We start from the raw sequence: 20,190 nt of genomic DNA on the forward strand, positions 1-20,190 counted from the left end.
CAACAGCCCCTGTGTTAAAAAGTTGTTCCTCAAGTTCCCTTTAATTCTGTCCCCTCTGACCTTAAACTGATGCTCTCTAATCTGTGATTGCCCAACCCTGGGAAAAAAGACTGGGTGCATTCACTCTATCCATGCCTGACATGATCTTATAAACTTCAATATGATCCTCCCTCAGCCTCATGCATACAAAAGTAAAAAGTCCTAGCTTGTCGAACCTCTTTCTGTAACTCGGACCATTGAGACCTTGGCAATATCCTTGTAAATGGTTTCTGCACTCTTTCCAGTTTAATAACATCCTTTCTATAGCAAAGTGAGCAAAACTGAACATAACGTTACCAATAAGGCCTGACTAGCATCCTGTATAACTGCATCATAACTCTCTAATTTCGATACTCAGTGATATAAACCGATTAAAGCCAGTGTGCCAAAAGCTTTCTTCACTGTCTACATCTGAATCAACTTCCAGAGAATCATGCATCTGAATTCCAAGGTTCCTCTGTTCCACTACACTCCTTAGGACCCAACCATTCACCATGAAACTCGAAACTTTATTTGACTTTATAAAATACAAGAACTTACACTGATCTATATTAATATCCATTTGCCATTTCTCAGCCCACTTCTCCAGCTGATCAAAGCACTGCTGAAATTTCTGAAAATTCTGATAACCTTCTTCACTCTCCATGATGCCCCTTGTTTTAATGCCGTCTTCAAACTTACAAATCATGCCTGTACATTCTCATGTAATATATGTAATATGTCGTGGTGTCAGCATCAACCCCTGAGGCATTCCACTATTCACAGGCCTCCAGTCTGACCAGCATGTTTCCAGTATTAATCTCTTCTTCCTACCATCAAGGCAATTTTGTACCTAATTTGCCAGCTCCCCCTCAATTCCATGCGATCTAACATTCCAGAGGTTCCAGAGTACCATGTGGAAACTTACAGAAGGCCTTACTGGAATCAACCTATACTACGTATACCACCCAGACCTCCTCAACGTTGCTGGTCACTTTATCAAAGAACTCCAACAAAATTGTGAGTCACGATCTCTCTTGCACAAACTCCTGTGCTAAATTTGATGAAGGGCTTTTGCCAGAAACATCGGTTTTTTTGCTCCTCGGATGTTGCCTGACATGCTCTGCTTTTCCAGCACCATTTTAGTCTTACTCCGAACCATACCCTGCCTTTCAAATGAATGTATATCCAGTCTCTCTAAATCTTCTAAAGTAACCTACCCACTAGATTTTAGGATTACTGGTCTTTAGTTCCCAAGTTTATCTTTGTAGCATTTCTTGAATACGGGCTCAGTATTCGCTATACCCCAGTCGTCCAGGACGGCACTCGTTGGCCAGTGATGATAGAAAAGAGTCAAACAGTGCTCCCGCAATATTTTCTCTATCCCCCTATCCTCCTGCTGTGTTCCTGAATATAACTGGTCAGGACCAGGTGTTTTTAGAAATACTGCAAAGTCTGAAACATACATCTATTTATTTCAGGTGCAAACACCAAAGAGTGAGAAAGTGACTCAGTGATGGTTAACATAACAAATTAGAAAATATATTAATCGTAGGAAGTGACTTCAGAAGAATTCCAGCTATTGTGAAAACCTGAGAATTCTCAGAAATTTACGATACAAAAATGGAAGTCCATGAAACTGAAAAGGAAATCAAAAAGAGAACATACCTGCTAACAAACTGGACCACAAAGACTACATCAATCTGCGATCTACATTTCAAAAGAAACAAAATAAAAGCAAAGTCAAATATGGAAATTTGTAATCGGGAGAGGAGAGGTCCTTGTGCAGAACAGGGAAATGGCCAACAAAATAACCAGTTACATTGCATCTGTCTTCATGGAGGAAGATGCAGAAAATCACCCAGTAATGCCAAGTTATCGTATCGGACTCCTGGAGCTAAAGACAAACTCAATTCATATCAATAACAAGGTAGTATTTGAATATGTAGCTGGATTGAGCATTGCTAAGTCTGCTGAAACAGATGTACTTCAAATCAAAATGCCAGAAATAAATACCAATAGTGGTATTAATTGCACTGTCGATGACTGTGTTTTATTTTCCTATACATTCTGCAGAGACCGGAAACTATTGTGGATAAACTATAGATGAATGGAAGGGATCCAAACAGCTACAAAGGGAAAAAGACATAGTGTGGAGAACTGTAGACCAGGTAACTTGACATTTGTCGGGAAACTGTTGGAATCTATTACACAGGATGGCATTTTTGCGATTTAGAAATTAACAGCAACAATGGAGAGAATCAGCATGTATTTCCGATAGAGAAATCATACTTGGTAAACTTCGGAATTGCTTGAAGTTGTTTCTTACAGCATAGATAATGGGGAAAGAGTAGAATTGGCATATACTGGATTTTCAGAAGGGTTTCTATAAGATCTCAGTGAGTTCGTAAATGTAATGAATGTGAAGGGTGTTTGGAGGAATATATGTAAGTGGAAAGTTAAAGTTTGGTTCGCCTTCATTTAAGGGATCCAGAACATTGATGTAAAGACATGTTGAAACAGTTTCACAGCATGTTGGTGGGACTGTAGCTGGAGTATTGTGCACAGTTTTGGTGACTGAATCACAGAAAGAATATACTGACCTGAGAGGAAGTGCAGTGGGCATTCTCCAGAAAAATCCCTCAGATGGTGAGATTGTCTGATGAGGAATCTCGGCCTGTGTTCTCTAGAGTTTCAAAGAATGAGAGGTGGCTCACAGTGAAATTTAGATAATTCACAAAACATTTGACAAGTTGGAAATTAACAGAACGTTTCCCTCGCTGTCTATTCCACATTCAAGGCAAATAATGGCAGGATCTGGGACAGGCCAGTTAAGACTGCAATAAGGAGGAAATTCATCATTTGGATGGGAGTGACTAATACAGGGGCATGGAAACCTACTGGTAGGAAAGATTCGGGAGAATCACCAGATATTCTACAAGTGTCTCCAGCAGAACAGAATAACTAGGGAACAGGTAGGACTCATTAGTGACTTGCCAAGTTGCAACCAAATTAAACTAAGTGTTAGGAGACAGAGGGTGGTGGTAGAGGGCTGTTTGTGTGATTGGAGGCTAGTGTCCAATGGTGCACCACGGGGAAAAGTGCTGTGTCTCTTAATATTTGTGATTCGGACGTGTTGGTGTTGGATTGGGGTGGACAAAGCTAAAAATTGCATAACACCAGTTTATACTCCAAAAGGTATATTCGGTGGGACAAGCTTTTGAAGTGCTTCATCAAAGCGTGCAACCACCGGATGAAGAAGCAGCGTTTTGAAAGTTCGTGCCTCCAAATAAACCTGTTGGACTACAAGCTGATGTTTTCTAATTTTAAACCTTATCATAAAGGATGCAGCTGTGAATATGGACGAGGGGTGGGGAGTGTCTTACGTAAGTTTGTGTTTGATACAAAGATTGGCCGGGTAGTTGGCAGTGAAGAGGAAGGCCTTACGTTGCAGGAAGATACAGATGTAATGGTCAGATGGGTGGATCAATGGCAGATGGAATGTAACCCTGATAACTATGAGGTGATGTACTTTGGAAGAAGGAAGCCAACAGGCAAGGACTCAATGAATGGCAACACACTAGGAAGCTGAGAGGGTGCTTCTCCACACATCTCTGAATGTGGCTGGACAGGGTAACACACAATTTGATAAAGCGTATGGGAGCGTAAACATCGCCTTCACATATCGAAGCATAGATTATAAGAGCTATGTGGAACTTTCATTCGCCAAGATGGAATATTGTGTGCAATTCTGGGAGCTACATTACAGGAAGGATGTGATTGTACTGGAGGACGTGCAGAGGAGATTCACCAGGATGTTCCCTGGGATGGAGCGTATCAGCTATGGATAGAGCCTGGATAAGCTCGAATTGTTTACTTTGGTGCAGAGAAAGCTAAGGGGGTCCTGAATCAGGAGGATAAGATTGCGAGGGACATGGATGGGGTGGATAGACAGCAGCTGGTCCTTTTAATCAAAGGGACACACTTTTGAAGTGAAGGGTTTGACGCTTAGTGAGGATTTGAGGACTGTTTTTGAAGCAAAGTGTGTTTGGGTCTGGGATGCGCTTCGTGAGAGGGAATTGTCATGGTAACCTCAAAACCATTAGAAAATATATGGTTGTGCACTTGAAATGCCATAAGATTCACGGCGACAGGTTTTGTGTTGGAAAGTGGGGCTAATGTAGACCGTGCTGTATTTCTGATAGTCCAGAGTCTGAGCTTCTGTGATTATATGGCTGTGGAAGGTCAATCATTCAGCAGCTTAAGATAGGAATTGATGGGTTTCTGAAGAATATCTTATCACAGTGTATATGAGTGAACTTGTAATATCTTCTGAAAATACGCCAATGGCAAAATGAAGAGAAAAAGGTGCAGCTTCCTTACAGTCTGATACCAGATAATTGAGGACAGGTAAATAGCAGATCAATGGAGCAAATACTTCGGTTATGCCTTCACAGAAGAAGAAAAAACAAAAATAACATTTCCTCGCAATATTCGGGAACTTTAGTCTGGAGAGAAAAAGGGAATAGAATGAAATTAGTAACTAAAACATTTTAGAGAAAATATTGGACTGAAATTAATGGGCATAGGCAAAGTCAACAGACGTTTATGAAATAGGAATCATGTTTGGGAAAATGGCTTTTAGCAAAATTATGGAGAAGGTATCAACGCAATACGATTGGATTTTCAGAAAGATTTTTGATAAAGCCCCAAGCCTATTGTGCAAATTCGAATCCTATGGGACTGGGGCTAATATATGGTCATGGTTTTAGAATGGGAGAGTTGGCAGGAAACAGTGAGTAGTAATAAAACCATGTTTTTTGAATGGAAGGCTTGGAGGATATAACAAGGATCGAGATTTGGCATCCAACTATTCCAAATACACATCATATCTTTGGTTGAGGGGCTCAATTGCAATATTTCCAAGACTGCTGACAGCTCTAAACGATGTCAGCTTGTGAGTGGATGAGGAGGATGTCAAAAAGGCTCCAAATTGATTGAGACAAGTGGAGTGACTGGGCAAATACCTGGCAGATGGAGAGCAATGGCAGAGATGGGAGGTTGTGTACATTGATGGGATCAATTGAATGGCAGCCTATCATTTGAAAAGGGATTGGTTGAAATTTGTTGATATATAAATGAACTTAAGCTGCATTTTTGTTTATTTCTGCGCAGCATTCCGAGTCCATGTAGGGCAGTGAGTTCTGAACACGGAAGTCATTACTGGGAATGGCATTGGCGCGCTGTATACAGTGTACGTAGACCCAGCAAGTAGGGAGCTGTAAAATTGAAAAGAATCTGGATCTCCCTGTACACTAGTCACTGAAAGCAATATTGCAGGAGCAGAAAGCAGGTAGGAAGATAAATGGTTTATTCACCTTCATTTCAGGGTGATTTAGAATACAGGAGTAAGGGTCATTTACTGCAACTGTACAGGGCCTTGGTGGGACCCCATCTCGAACATTGTGGAGTATTGTGTGCAGTTTTGGTGTCCTTAGCTAATAAAGGGCAAATCTGACATTGAGGGAGTTCAGTGAAGGATGACAGACTGATCTCTGGGATGACAGTTAGTTGTGGGAGCAGAGTTTGAGGTGACTGGGCCTATATTCCATGGGCTTTAGGAAAATGAGTGGAGATATCAGTGAGATATATAAACTCTGACAGGATGTGACAGATTGGAAGCAGGGATGTTAGTTCACTTTATAGAAAATGGTTCGTGAATCACATTGCAGTCAAATCATACTTAATAAACACGTGTTTTCAGAGAACTCCCGAGATATTGATGGGCCAAAGGCACTATATTTCATAATGTTTAAACATATTTTGGGATATGAACATTGTGTGGGGAAAACTGCTTTGAGGAGATGTTCGGCCATGAAATAGCATGCGGAAAGCTCAATGTGCTGAATGACCTCCTACTCTCCCGATGTTTCTGTTCAGTCTGTTGGAAAGCTCTGTAAATGTTGTCATAAGCTCTCAGATGTTAGGAAGGATGTCTATGCAGGGTCGACAGAACTGTGTTTCTCACTCCCTTTTCTGATAACGAGGCTGATGCGAGATGATCTGTCAGGTTTTATCCTTTAAGACCTCAGAGTAGTTTGATACTATTGAGTGTCTCACTTGGCCGATTCAGAGACCATGTTTGTGTATCTGGAGTCACTTTTAGGCCAAGAAAGCACGGGAGATCACTTGGGGAAGGAGATCGATAATACAATCAACATTGGACACTATTACTGACACCAGAATTTAGGTATCGAGATTTTATTAATTATTTTTAACTTCCAACAGCTGCCGGATCATTGGCCTGGACTGGATTCGTAAACCAATGATATGGCCACTGCAGCACCATCCCCACATGGGGACCTATCAGAAACCACACTGACCTGATTATTTCGGTGCTACTTGACAGCTTTATCGAAAAGTATTCCCACCAATTTGTCTGTCGAGATGGGACTGAGAGTGTGGTAATTGGTCAGATTGTAATTATTCTTCTATGCAGGGACTGGATATAGTTGAGTAATTTTCCTCATCGCCAGGGACATGTCAGAGTTGGAGCTGGAATGAAACGTAGGATGGCGTATTTACAGGGGGCAGGGTGGGAAGAGGTGTAATCTAGGTCGCTGTGGGAGTCAGTCGGTTTAGTGAATACGTCCGTGTTGAATCGGTCGTCCGAGATAGAGATGGAGAGGTCTCGGAAGGGGAGGGAGGAGTCTGAGACTCTCCAGGTAAATTTGAGATCTGGGTGGAAGGTGTTCGTAAAGTGGATGAACTGTTCAATCTCCTCGTGGGAGCACGAGGTAGCGCCGATACAGTCATCAATGTAGTGGAGGAAAAGGTGGGATTATATTCCCAATTCCTTCGCCTTCACCGCATCTACTCCCAGGAGGACCAATTCGAATACCGAACAATCCACTGGCCTCCTTCTTCAAACACCGCAATTTCCCCTCAGACGTGATTGACGATGCTCTGCACCGCATCTCCTCCACTTCCCGCTCCTCCGCCCTTGAACCCCGCCCCTCCAATCGCCACCAGGACAGAACCCCACTAGTCCTCACCTGCCACCCCACCAACCTCCAGTAACATCGGATCATCCTTCGTCATTTCTGCCACCTCCAAACGGACCCCACCACCAAGGATGTATTTCCCTCCCCACCCCTATCAGCGTTTCGGAAAGACCACTCCTTCCGTGACTCCCTTGTCAGATCCACACACTCCACCTACGCAACCTCCGCTCCCAGCACCTTCCCCTGCAACTGCAAAAAATGAAAATCTTGCGCCCACACCTCCCCCCTCACTTCCCTCCAAGGCCCCAAGGGATCCTTCAATATCCATCAGAAATTCACCTGCACCTCCATACACATCATTTAGTGCATCCACTGCACCCGATGTGGCCTCCTATACATTGGGGAGACAGGCCGCCTACTTGCAGAACGTTTCAGACAACACCTCTGGGACACCAGCACCAACCAACCGAACTGGCCCGTGGCTGAACACTTTAACTCCCCCTCACACTCCGCCAAGGACATGCAGGTCCTTGGCCTCCTCCACCGCCAGACCATAGCGACACGACGCCTGGAGGAAGAGCGACTCACCTTCTGCCTAGGAACCCTCCAACCACAAGGGATGAATGCAGATTTCTCCAGCTTCCTCATTTCCCCTCCACCAACCTTTTCTCAGTCCAAACCCTCAGACTCAGCACCGCTTTCTTGACTTGCAATCTTCTTCTCGACCTCTCCGCCCCCACCTCCTCTCCGGCCTATCACCCTCACCTGAACCTCCTTCCACCTATCGCATTCCCAATGCCCCTCTCCCAAGTCCCTCCTCCCTACCTTTTATCTTAGCCTGCTTGGCACACCCTCCTCATTCCTGAACAAGGGATTATGCCCGGAACGTTGATTCTTCTTCTCCTTTGATGCTGCCTGACCTGCTGCGCTTTTCCAGCAACACATTTTTGAACAACTACCTCATTGTCCACTTTAATTTGAGGAATGTCCGAATCAGAATCCTCTGAAGTTGTTTTTTCCTTCTTTGCCGTAATCATTGACACCTTGTTCTCTGGCTTTTCTTACCTGTCAAAGTACATTTTGAGCATATTCACATGACATACGCTGTGAGATTTCTTTCTTTCTGGAGTCCCTATCATGTAGTTACTCTCACTCAATATCCGTTGTGTTTGATAAGGTCTACTAAACCTTGCTTTTCAAGGTTCACCTATAACTGGAAGTAACAGTAATATCTTATCCCCGATAACAAAATTGCATTTTTTAAAATTTCCTGTCTGCTTCCTGTTTTATTGCATGTTGCATTTCTTTTAAATGCTGTCTAGCCAACTCCCCATCGCTATTAATCGTTCCTTCAATTTTGAGACCGAGTCCCAATGTGTGGCTTTTGAACTCTAATTTACTATTTTCTCCTTAATCAATTTTAATGGTCCTCTCATTTAATGCCCCAAAAATAATTCCAATGGAACGAATTTGCTCTGTTAATTGGGGGCATCCCTGATCACAAAAAGTACAAATGGAATTCCCTAATCCTCATCATCTGGATAATCCTAATTATAAGCCCTCAACATGGTCTTTAATGTTTAATGTCACCTTTCTAGGGCTCCTTGCAATTGTAGATGGTTTGCGGTAGATTTGAATTGCTTCATTCCAAAGACATTATCGTGATTAGTTAGATGTGAACTTTGAACCTTGATCTCACTGTATCTTCATTGGTAGTCCGTATCTATATTTTAATTCTTTGCAATTCTTTTAGCTGTGATACTGCACCTTGGGATGGCCTCTGGAAATCTAGTCGATGCATCCATTATTGTTAAAAAAATACTGATGCCCACTCTTTTGATTGTGGTCTGGGACCTAGCCAATCAATTAAGACTCCTGTAAAAGGTTCCTCAAATGTCGGAGTAGTTTAGAAAGGTGCAGGTTTTATTATCGCTTGTGTTTTTCCAATTACCTGACATGTATGACGCATCTGGCAAAATTCAACTGCATCCCGTTGCAGTCCAGGCCAGTAAAATGTCTCTGTATTCAGTCTGTTTTTTTTCCTCACTCCGAACTGACTTCTCGGTGGTAACTCCTGCACCATTCGCATCACCTCGTTTCTGTACCACATTGGCAATATGATTTGATGAATCTCTTCCCATTTCTCATCTCCTTGAATATATGATAGTCTCCATTTCCTCATTCGGACATCATTTTTAAGGTAATAAAGCTCAGGGATACATTCAAAATTCCTAACGTATGTGCTTTTTGATACAACTGCTTTAAACTTTTATCTTTCTGCTGTGACTCAATTAGTTTAGCTGAGCAAAAAAAAAATACATGATCACCTATTTGTTCCTGTTTTGTCTCAACTTTCTGATGGAACAAATTATCTGTTCATGCCACTTAAGCTTCCTTATCTTTACACTTTTGGTATTTTCTGTTTCAACTCCTGACATTGGGACTTTGTTACCCACAATCAGGAAAAATTTCAAGGATAAGACTCCTACATTCATTCAGTTGCCTGCATATCCACTGGCTTTTCAACGAGAGTAGCAGTAATCCTACCACTGAATCAGCTATATTTTCCGCAAGGACAAATTGTATTCCTGGAGCTGAGTTTGTCCAATACCTCTACTACAATTTCCCCACACTTTTCTGGACACGTTATGCTCACTTTGCATGATTTTGCACCTTTTGTCTCATGGTAAATTGCCTTTCGCTGTACCTTTTCTGGAAATATTCCTTCAGGAGTACATATCTCCTTTTCTATTCACAGAGGATCCTGTGTCTCTTAATATTGCATTCTCTTTAACTGCCCTATGTGAATAAACTTTCCCTTTGCAGGTATATTTTATAAGCAGATCTGGTACTCCCTCCGTAACAAACCTCCAATCAGATTATAGACTCTGATGCAGCTTTCTCGTTTCCACTGTGCATTCTGTAACCGCTCCATCAAAACTCCCAGATTTATTCCTTTTTGCTACCTCTGTGTTTTTTTTCTGAATCCACCAAAACAGTGATTTCATGTGACCTAATTTGTTGCAATGAAAACACCAGAGGCTTTTTAAAAAATCTTCTCTGCCTCCTTCAAGTATTGCCTTCACCGAGATCTACGTCTCCCTTTCTACGTGGGGATTTCTCTTTGCCCCAATTTCTAGTCATCATGGACTGAAATTGACTCTGGAAGCCAAAACAAGTTTTATAACAATAATCACCAGTCATAATCATCTGCCACTTCAGCTGCCAGTCTTGCCTTTATTACTCTAGTATCTTTCAAATGAGTTTGCACTTTGTGAATGCTTAAACTCCTCCAAAGTAATTGTCTCTCTCAGAGCATTGTAGGTTTGCTCTCTTTTTAAAGCTCTTATCCATCTATCAAAATTACTTTGTTTTATTCTTTCAAACTCAATATGGGTTCGACCAGGATCCTTCCTTAAATTCCTCACGTTGTCTGTAGGCTTTTTGCACATTCTCATATGTACATTTTCCCCTCCTCATACTCCCCAGATCCCTCCTCTGATAGTGTTGCGCATACCTCACTAGCTCTACCTGTAGGTTTTGTCTGGGTCAACAAAACCTACATGGTCACACTGGCCACTGAAATTCTTTAGCCACTTTCCTCCTCATTAATCTAGGCAAGCTGTGAATATACTGAAACACATTTCTCACCAGGCTTTGGACTCACCATGGGTTTACCCATCTTCAGTCTGTACCTCGCTAAGCTGACCTTCAGCCTTCATCCTCATCCTTTTCAGCTGACTTTCCATTCTAAGTGTCCACCTCGGAAGCTCAAATGCTCCCTCTTTTTCTTTCTCTCCTGCTGAAGCTATTTTTTCTCTTTCCTCTGTTAAAACTATTCGTTATCTTTCTTCCTGTTCTGATTTCAGTCGTAGCTCAAACTGCTTCACCTCTGCTTCCAACTCAAGCTGCCTCTTTTGCGATTGAAGTTTATTCATCTCCACAGATCCTGATGGAGTTTCCAGCAAATTGGAATGCGGAGCTACTGCTGCATTCATCTCATCTTTCCTCACATCAGGGGGTAGCTTTAACTCTCTTTGTCTACTAATTCCTGCGGCTTGGACTTATGTGCATTTTGTAAAACCCCCAAGGTCACTTCCTCCATCTCCAAAACAAGCTTTGTTCCTGCAGGAACCATTGCTATCTGAAGGTCTGTTTACTCACCAAATCAACACACGAAATAAGAGACAATATCACCTGCCACTCGCAGTCTAAATTCCGCGAAGGCCCCTAATCTGTTATGGACCAGACCCGAAACCTCAAAACATTTTAAGCAGGTAGCCAGACGATAAATTTGCTACTTGTTGAAGGTTAGTGTATAGCTGATATTCCCAGAGTGAATTAGCTGGTCAGACTGCCGAGTTTTAAACAAATGACATTTATTTGCCAAATTACCAAATTAAACATAAGGAACCGAAAATAGAATACCTGAATAAGGTATCGTATCCGAACCTGACAGGCTATCCCGATTTGAGGATGCTGTTCCAATATACTTGCAACAATCCCAATAAACAAAACCCCTTAGCACCAAGAATAAAACTGACACAACTGCTTACAGGTTATAATGTCGGAAGGTCAGAAGGAGGCAGAGAGCGTCCAGTGACTCTGACTCAACTAACCCCCGAACTGATGTAACCAGTCCAGCTAGGGAGCTGGACAGGTCCTCTTGATTATACAGGGTACTTTTTAGAGACTTGAACGGCTTCTTGGATGAGGCATTATCTGTTAGGTATAAACAAAAGGACCCCAACGAACCTTTCAAAATTCTGACATATTGGAATCTTGGGTCCTTTAGACCCTCTTTCAAAAAAACCAAGTACAACACAACCCTGTAAAAGGACTGGCTTTCTGAGAACATGTCACATTTGGCTTTGGACTGAATTCCAAAAATGTAAGTCTTACCGATTTGAAGCCAATATAATGCATTAAGGTGTTTGTTAGTTTACATAAAACAGTGCTCAATCATGTTGTGTGTTGAAGATTCAGCATTGTCATGAGTGGAATGTCCAGACAGATCCACACTTTTTGTGTATGGTCAGGGCAAATATATCCACTGAGAATCTGTTGCTTGGCGCCTGTTCTAGTCGAGGAGAGACCAGCATGGAAACCACATCTAGATTGTGATTTTTTTTTTTTGTGGATGGTCATGGTGGAGCGTTCAGGTGGTTACAGCATTGCAAATGAATAATACAGCAGAATCATCTAACCCGCGATAAGAAAATGTCCATAATTCTCCCTCACAATTAACTTCACGAGAGCAAATGGAAATGGGAGATGTGACCATTAGCCAGCGATGTCAACATTCAATTCAATCCAGTTGTTATTTTGAACTTAAGGTCGTATTCCAAAAGGAGTTATCTGGATCTGTTTGTTCAATGACTGTGATTGATGTCACTCTCCATGGATCCTAATTATGTCACTGGATGGTTTTCCTCTTCTATTTGTACGGGGTTTCTTCCAATGCTTTATCCCATGATTGAAGCAGATGTATCACCAGCAACACTGACAAGGATCAGCAGTTGCAGCGACAGGGAAAGGAGAGATCAGAATCTGAGAACCATAGACTGGAATGTTCCAACAATGGGCCAGAATCTGAGAACATTAGATGGAATGTTTCAACAGTGGATCAGAATCTGAGAGCATTAGACTGGAATATACCAACAATTGATCAGAATCTGAGAACAGTCGACTGGAATGACGCATCAATGGTTCTCAATCTAAGAAAAATAGACTGGAATGCTGCAACAATGGACAGGAGTTTATCCTGGGGTCTTTACCTTGTTTCCTGGAATTGGCACATATTACCAGAGAGGATATTAGGTGTACTGTGGATTATTCAGGCTGGTTACTATCCCATGCTCGCTATTGTTGGTGTTCCTGGTAAGTCTCCCCATTACTATCGATTTATTAATCCATGGTGAACTTCAGTGCTATTTCTGTTATCTATATTTAGTAAATACTGAAAATATTGTCTACAGTTTTAAATGCAAATGCATTCATTACCCACAAATTTCAGAACCGCCCACACGCCCGCACACACTAACATCTGAAAACAAGACTGTTCACAATCACAAAGTACCTATTTTCCCCGAATTGATTTATGTCTTGGTATTCTCTCCATCACCAAAGCTACCCACTCCCAGCTCCATGGTATCGCCAGACCCCATCTTGATGTCAGTGCGAATGCTAAATAAACCATTATCTATACCTTGGTAAAAGTCAGACTTTATGGTTCCTGTTCTCTTCTAATCACTCTTTCCGTTATAAATGTTTCCATCAAAATCTTGTTCTTGTCTGTAAAGTAAATTCATGACAGGGACACGGTGTCAGAATAGTAATGTCGCTGGCCACGTAATTCAGTGGCCCAGGTAACTAAACTGTGGACACTGTTTCAAATCCTATCTCGGATGATGACAGAACTTAAATTCAAATGACAGGAACTGGAAATAAAAGTGAATTTTACTAGTATATTCCCACCAGCACTTTGTCACTAAGTTTATCTATTTCACTGTTGTCCTTTGGTGATTAAATCTCACATTATTGCTTGGTCTGAATTAAGACTGACGTCAGACCCAATTCCTTAAGGAATGGCCTCAGAGTAAAAGGCATTTAGTGAGGTCCACAAATGCTGCTCTGCGAGTGATGCAGACATCCCATGAAACGTAGAGGAAAAAAATGCCTCTAGAGATCAGAAACAAAAGGAACGAGTAAGTGCCAGAGAAACTGAACAGATTTGGCAGCCTCAGGTCGAGAGAAAAATATAAGTGAAGTTTTGCGTCCAATCATCATACATCAGAACTGAATGCAGCTGGGAAATAGTGTGTTTGATGTTGATGACAGGGATGGCTGTTGTGAAAGGGAGAAGGAGTGAGTTGAATAGGTAGAGAAAGAGAGAGGTAGAGAGAAAGAAACAAACAGAGGGACTGTTGATGATTAGCTGGAGTGGAAATAATAGTCCAGACTAATCTTATTTATTTTTCTCCTCTTCCCATATTACTGAAATGCATGCCCATGTGAGGTGTACATCCCAGTTTGAAGTGAGCAATGTCCCTTTGTCTCTCTTCCTCGAGTGTCATCATCTTCTTTTATTCAGTAATGGGATGTTGGGCCAGTAATTAATTCATTTCCTGATTGTCCTTGAGAAGGTGTTGTTGAGCCGCCTCCCTGACCCACTGCAGCCTGTGGGCTGTACGTAGTCAGTGTTGTGGTCCGCCCGGTTTCATTTCTTTGAAACTTTTAGTGAGTGATATAACGGAGCGGCTGGTTTGGCCATTTCAAACTACACCTGTGTGTTAACCACAGTGCTGTGGTCTGGAGCTGCATGTAAGTCCGACCGGGTGAAGACAGTAGATTTCCTTCTCTGAAGTGCATTAGTGTTCCAGGTAGGACAAACACAATGGTTTCATTAGATTCTCAATTCCTGATATTTTATTGAATGCAAATTCCAACATTTGCCGTGGTGGGATTCGAAACCGGGGTCTCGGTTATCACCTGGGTCTCCGGGTTATTATTTCAGAGAAAATGAAGCTAGGCCATCACCTCCGCAGCATCTGCAACCATCTCCAATGGCAATAGTGGTGTTGTTGTTGGCGTGGCTGTGCTTAAAGCATAGCGTTTTTCAAGTCAACAAAATGATTTGGCAAAACAGTTTGTATTTATGCGAAGGTGAGATGATGGGAAGTGTTCTTGGTGAAAAGGAGGTGGGTGTCCTTGGTCATGAGCCACTGATAGAATTCATACGGAGCAGTAGGTAATCAGCACAGTAATGTACAGTGTCCTTCATTGCAAAATGATGGAAGTGTAAGTATGAAGACACCTTACTGAATTTGTAAAGTGATATTGAAACAGTACTTGGGACGCTGTGAACAGATTTTCTCTCCTTTATGAGGAATGATCTCCTTGCCACAATGAGACAGAATACAGGCAATGCGCCAGAGTAATCCCTGCGTTGAAGGTACCACGAGGAGAGTGTGAAGAAAATGAGTGCTTAATCTGTAATGCGAATAAAGAATAAAAAGTAATTGCAATAAAACTTGAGCGTTATGGACCAATATTCATTATTTTCAAAACCATGCATTGATACCGTTAAATATTACGTGTTTCCCGCAATTTATGTTTTCTCATTTGGACAAATGTTAAGGGGATAGGGAATGTTAAGAAGGACATGGGCCAAGTACAGGAAAATGGAGTTAGCATGGATGGACATTTTAGTCTGAATGGACCAGTTTGGGCTAAAGGGCCTGTTGAACTCTATGACTCTGTGATAGTTTACATGTCTCCGTGGTGCCCCCATGTTGGTTGAGAGACAGCACCAGGCTCTGACCAAACTCTCTCCGTCTCAATGCACGGTTGGAGTGAGACCCTGCAGTGAGCATCATGTTGTTCACAAACTTGTCAGCAGCCACGTTCTGACAGGGTTGGTCATTCTCAAAAGCTTCTGACATCCATACAGAAGACTAGCCCTGTCTTCTCGGAGATGGAAGATGCCTCCTTGAGACATGGCATAAACCATCCGGTGTGCCTCCTTACCATCAGCAAACCATGTTAATGTAACACGTGTGAAACATTAGCAAAGGAGCCAGGAGGCACTACATGGAGCAATCTGTCTGTGCAGCCTCTGCTTCATTAGTTTGTGGTGTTGCAGCATCAATTACATCCTCCTATTTCAGTGTAACTGTTTGGACGGGCTGAATGGCTGTTCATTTGTCAATGTCTCAGGTGGCGGAATGTCCTCTTCCTCGTTCCAGGGAAGAGGTTCATTATTGGGTGACCGGTGGTCGCTGCTTACCTGCGTGTTGTGCTGACTAGATTCCTTATCTTCCTGTGTAACATTAGACAAACAGGAGGCTGGAAGAAACAGCAAGCCAGGCCGCATCAGGAGGTGGAGAAGTCAACACTTCAAGTATACCAGTTCTTCAGGACTGCAGGTGGGGGTAGGGGGAACTGCAGATAAAGAGGGTTGGTGTGGGGAGAGCAGCAGGATGGTGAGGTAGCAGATAGGTGGACACAAGTGGTGGGTGCAACCTGGTTGGTCGATGGGAGGCATGAATCCGGTTGGGAGCTAGAAGGCGGGATCATTTGGTGGAATGGGAGGGAGTAGGTGGGGCTGGAAAGGGAGTAGGGCCATGGCTGGGAAGGTTATTCCAACTTGGAGAACTCAATGTTGAGTCCTCCAGGTTGTAGGCTAACCAGGCAGAAGGTAAGATGTTGTTCGTCCAATTTGCGGTCTGACTCACTGTGGCAACAGAGGAGGCCAAGGAGGTCATGTTGGAAAGGAATTGGGAAGGGGAATTGAAATGGGTGGTGACTGGGAGTTCAGGTCGGCCGCTGTGGACCCGGTCTTGATGCTCGGCGAAATGAGCCCTTAGTTTACGTTGCACTCCCCGATGTAGAGAAGACCACACCAGGTGCACCTGATGCAGTAAACTAGGTTGATGGAGAGGCAGGTGACCTCTTTTTCACGTCGAAGCACTGTTTGGGGCCTTGGATGAGATGAGGGAGGTGGTGTGCCAGCAGGTGATGCATTTTTTTCATCTGCAGGGTCAGTTGCCAGTGGGGCTTGGCGGGTTTGGTGAGGAGTGTGGCACGAACCAAAATTAGTGAAGTGATTGGTCCTTGTGGAAGATGTGTAAGGTGATGGGATACAACCTTGTTAACTGTATCTGGTGCTACTGATGTGGTCTTCTCTATATCAGGGAGACCAAATGTAAACTAAATGGAATGCTTTGCTGAGCATCTCAGCTGGACCTGAAAGGGCTGATTTGACCTCCCAATCACCTCCGATTTCAATTCCCCCTCCCACTCCATTTCCGACATGGTCATCCTTGACATCCTCCATTGCCACAACGAACCAAAGCACAAACTGGAGGAACAACACTTCATATTCCACCGGTGCAGCCTACAGCCCGGGAGACTCAACATTGAGTTTTCCAATTTCTAGTAACCTCCCTTCCAATACCCCGACTCCCTTCCCAGCCTCTCCTCCTTCCTTTCCTCTGATCAACCCATCTTCCAGCTGTCAACTGGATTCATTCCTCCCATTGACCAACCCGGTGGTACCCTCTACCTGTGTTCCCCACCTCACCAAACCGCCTCCTCCTACTCTTGCACCTCGACTCTTTATCTGTACACATCGTTACCGCACCCCCAGTCATGAAGAAAGCTTATGCCCAAGGAGTGGACTTCTTCTCTTGATGCTGCCTGGCCTGTTGTGTTCTTCCAGTCTCCTGCATTCCAACATTTGTAGTTTTGTAAAAACTCATCTTGACAATAAGTAAGAGATAGTAAATGGGCTGTGCCTCTTCTTATCCAATAGCTTCAATGGGCTGAATGGCGTTCTCACGTTTCTGTGACACCACCTTGGGATACAGAATGAGCTGCTCTTTTTTAGTTCTTTGGAAATGTTCAGGGTCCAGTAGTACTGTTACATGAATGTTACCTAGACGTTAACAGCATGAGCTGGAATGTCGACCAAGTTTTGATGCTTTATGCGATATTTTCTGAGCATCCTCACTTCTGATCTAATGACGGAGTGTAAGACGTTGATGAACCAGCTGAAAATGTTTGTGCCGAGGAAGCTACCCTAAAGATCGCCTAAAGATCTACCCTAAAGATAGATATCTAGGGACTGATAGGATTGATCTGCACCAGCCACATGGTGTCCTGAATGGCCCAACCACTTGGGAGTTTACAACGGATTCCCATTAGGTTCAATGTTATTCAGTTTCCTTGACACATTCCTCAGTCACGCCCTGCAGTGATGTCAGGGTCAGTCACTCTGATCCTATGCTCATATATTTTGTTCATGTCAAAGGTCAAGGTAAATCCGTGGGGACTGTTTCCTTCTCTCAGAGGGTAGTGACTATTCTGGCCTCTCTATTGCAGACAGCGACATCTCTGAACTGTTTGGGGGAGCAGAATGGTGTTAGTGGATCTTGACACATCAGGGAGTTGAGAGCTACAAAGAATTGGGCAGAGAAGAGAAATTAATGCCGGAAGAGATCATCACTGACCTTATTGAAGGGAAGGGCAGACTTTACAGGCTATATAGTCTGGTGTTATTCTAATGTACCCCATAGGCCAGTCATTTTGTTGCCTCTTACATTTCCTGTGTTATTGACTTCAAGTAGCTGAATACCCTGATCAGCACATGATCTAGAATGGGTCTAGTTCTATTGCCTTGAGGGCTGATTGGCCTCCTCCTGTAACTGTATATCATACTCCAGGGGCTGAAAAGCCTTATCCTGTTCTGGTGTAACTGAAATCCATACAGACCAGATCTACCACCCTTGGAGAAAGTGAACACTACAGATGCTGGAGATCAGAGTTGCAAAGTGTGGCACTGGAAATGCCTATTTGGTCAGGCAGCATTCAAGAAGCAGGAGTATCGAAACCTTGGACATTCCTGATGATAGGCATATGCCCAAAACGTCGATTTTCCTTCCCCTCCAATGCTGCCTGACCTGCTGTTCTTGTCCAGCACCACACATTTGGACGTCTACTGGCCCGCCCTAGTCAACCTTCCTGGTCACATCATCAAAGTAATTTAACAATTTCTTCAGGCATGAACTTCCACTCAAAAAGCCATGCTTACTATTCCTAATCAAACCCTGTTTTCCGAATGCATGTAAAACTTATGCTTCAGAATCTTCTCAAGTAATTTACCTACCACAGATGTTAAGCTGACTGGTCTGTATTTCCCAGGCTTTATTTTTTCAGTCCTTCTTGATTAAGTGCACATTTGCTATCCTTTAATCTTCTGGGATCTCATCTGTGGTAACTGATGATCAAAATTATCAGCCACGGCCCCGGCAAATGCTTCTCTAGCCCCTTTCAGTGTTCTTGGATATATCTGGTAAGGACCATGAGATTTCTCCAACTTCAAAGATTCTAGTACATCAATTTCCTCCTCTACTGTGATACAGACTGTCCCTAAGATATCACCACTAATTTCCCCAAATTCCCATATATTCATATCTTTCTCCACTGTACATATAGAGGAGAAATATTTGTTTAGAACATTGCCTATCTCTTATGGTACTACACATGCATGTCCACTTTGGTCTTTGAGGACTCTTATTCTCTCTTTAGTTAATGATTTTCCTTTAATATACTTAAAGTGCCTCTTTGGATTCACCCTGATTTTCTCAGTCAAGGTTATCTCATACCCCCTTTTCGCCCTCCTGATTTCCTTCTTCAGTAAACTCCGATATCCCCTGTACACCTCCAGGGATTTCCGTGATCCAAGCTGCCTCTACCTGAGCCACGCCTCCACATTTTGTTTGGTCAAAGCCTAAACATTTCTTGTTATCCAGTGTTCCTCAATCATGTCAACGTTCCTTTCATCCTCACAGGAACATATAGATCTTAAGCTCCCACTTGCTGGAGGTCCCTTTGCTTGCGAACAGACTACTTCGTTCAACCCCTGCAAACGCCTCTCTGAGTCTATCAAAATTAACCTTGCCCCAATTTAGAACTTGAATCTGTGGACCAATCTCTTCCCTCTCCATAACTATTTTCAAATTAACAGAACTATGGTCACTGGTCCCAAAGTGCACATTTACTGTCACCTCACTCACCTATCCTGATATATTTCGTAAGAGTAGGTCAAATATTGCCCCTTCCCGATTAGGACCCTCTATATACTGCTGGAGGAAACTTTCCTGACGCACTTAATTGATTCCATCCCATCAAATCCGTTAATACTCTGGCAGTTCCAGTCTGTGTTATAAAAGTTAAAACCTCTATTATGACAACCCGAATGTTCCCTGCAAGTCTCCCCAAACTCTCTAGATATTTTTGTTTCTGTAATTCCTATTGACTGTTAGGGGGTCTATAGTACCACCCCAATAACGTAACCATCCGCTTCTTATTTCTTAGTTCCACCCACAAAGCCTCACTGGATGATTCATCAGCTATTTTATCTCTGATCAGTGCTTTCTACTCCCCTTGATTAGAAATGCTACTCCCCTCCCTCTTTCCACCATCTCTCTCCTAATGCATTTATCCTTTTACATTAAAGGTCAGTCCTATCCATCCCTCAGCTATGTTTCTGTAATAGCTCGACTATCCAGTGCCGATTATCTATCCACACCCTGAATTCATTGGCCTTACCTGTCAGCCCTTTCACATTGAAATAAATGCAATTTAATCAACAGGAAATTCCTTC

Source organism: Chiloscyllium punctatum, chromosome 21 (genome assembly GCF_047496795.1).
Source record: "Chiloscyllium punctatum isolate Juve2018m chromosome 21, sChiPun1.3, whole genome shotgun sequence".
Classification (NCBI taxonomy): Eukaryota; Metazoa; Chordata; class Chondrichthyes; order Orectolobiformes; family Hemiscylliidae; genus Chiloscyllium; species Chiloscyllium punctatum.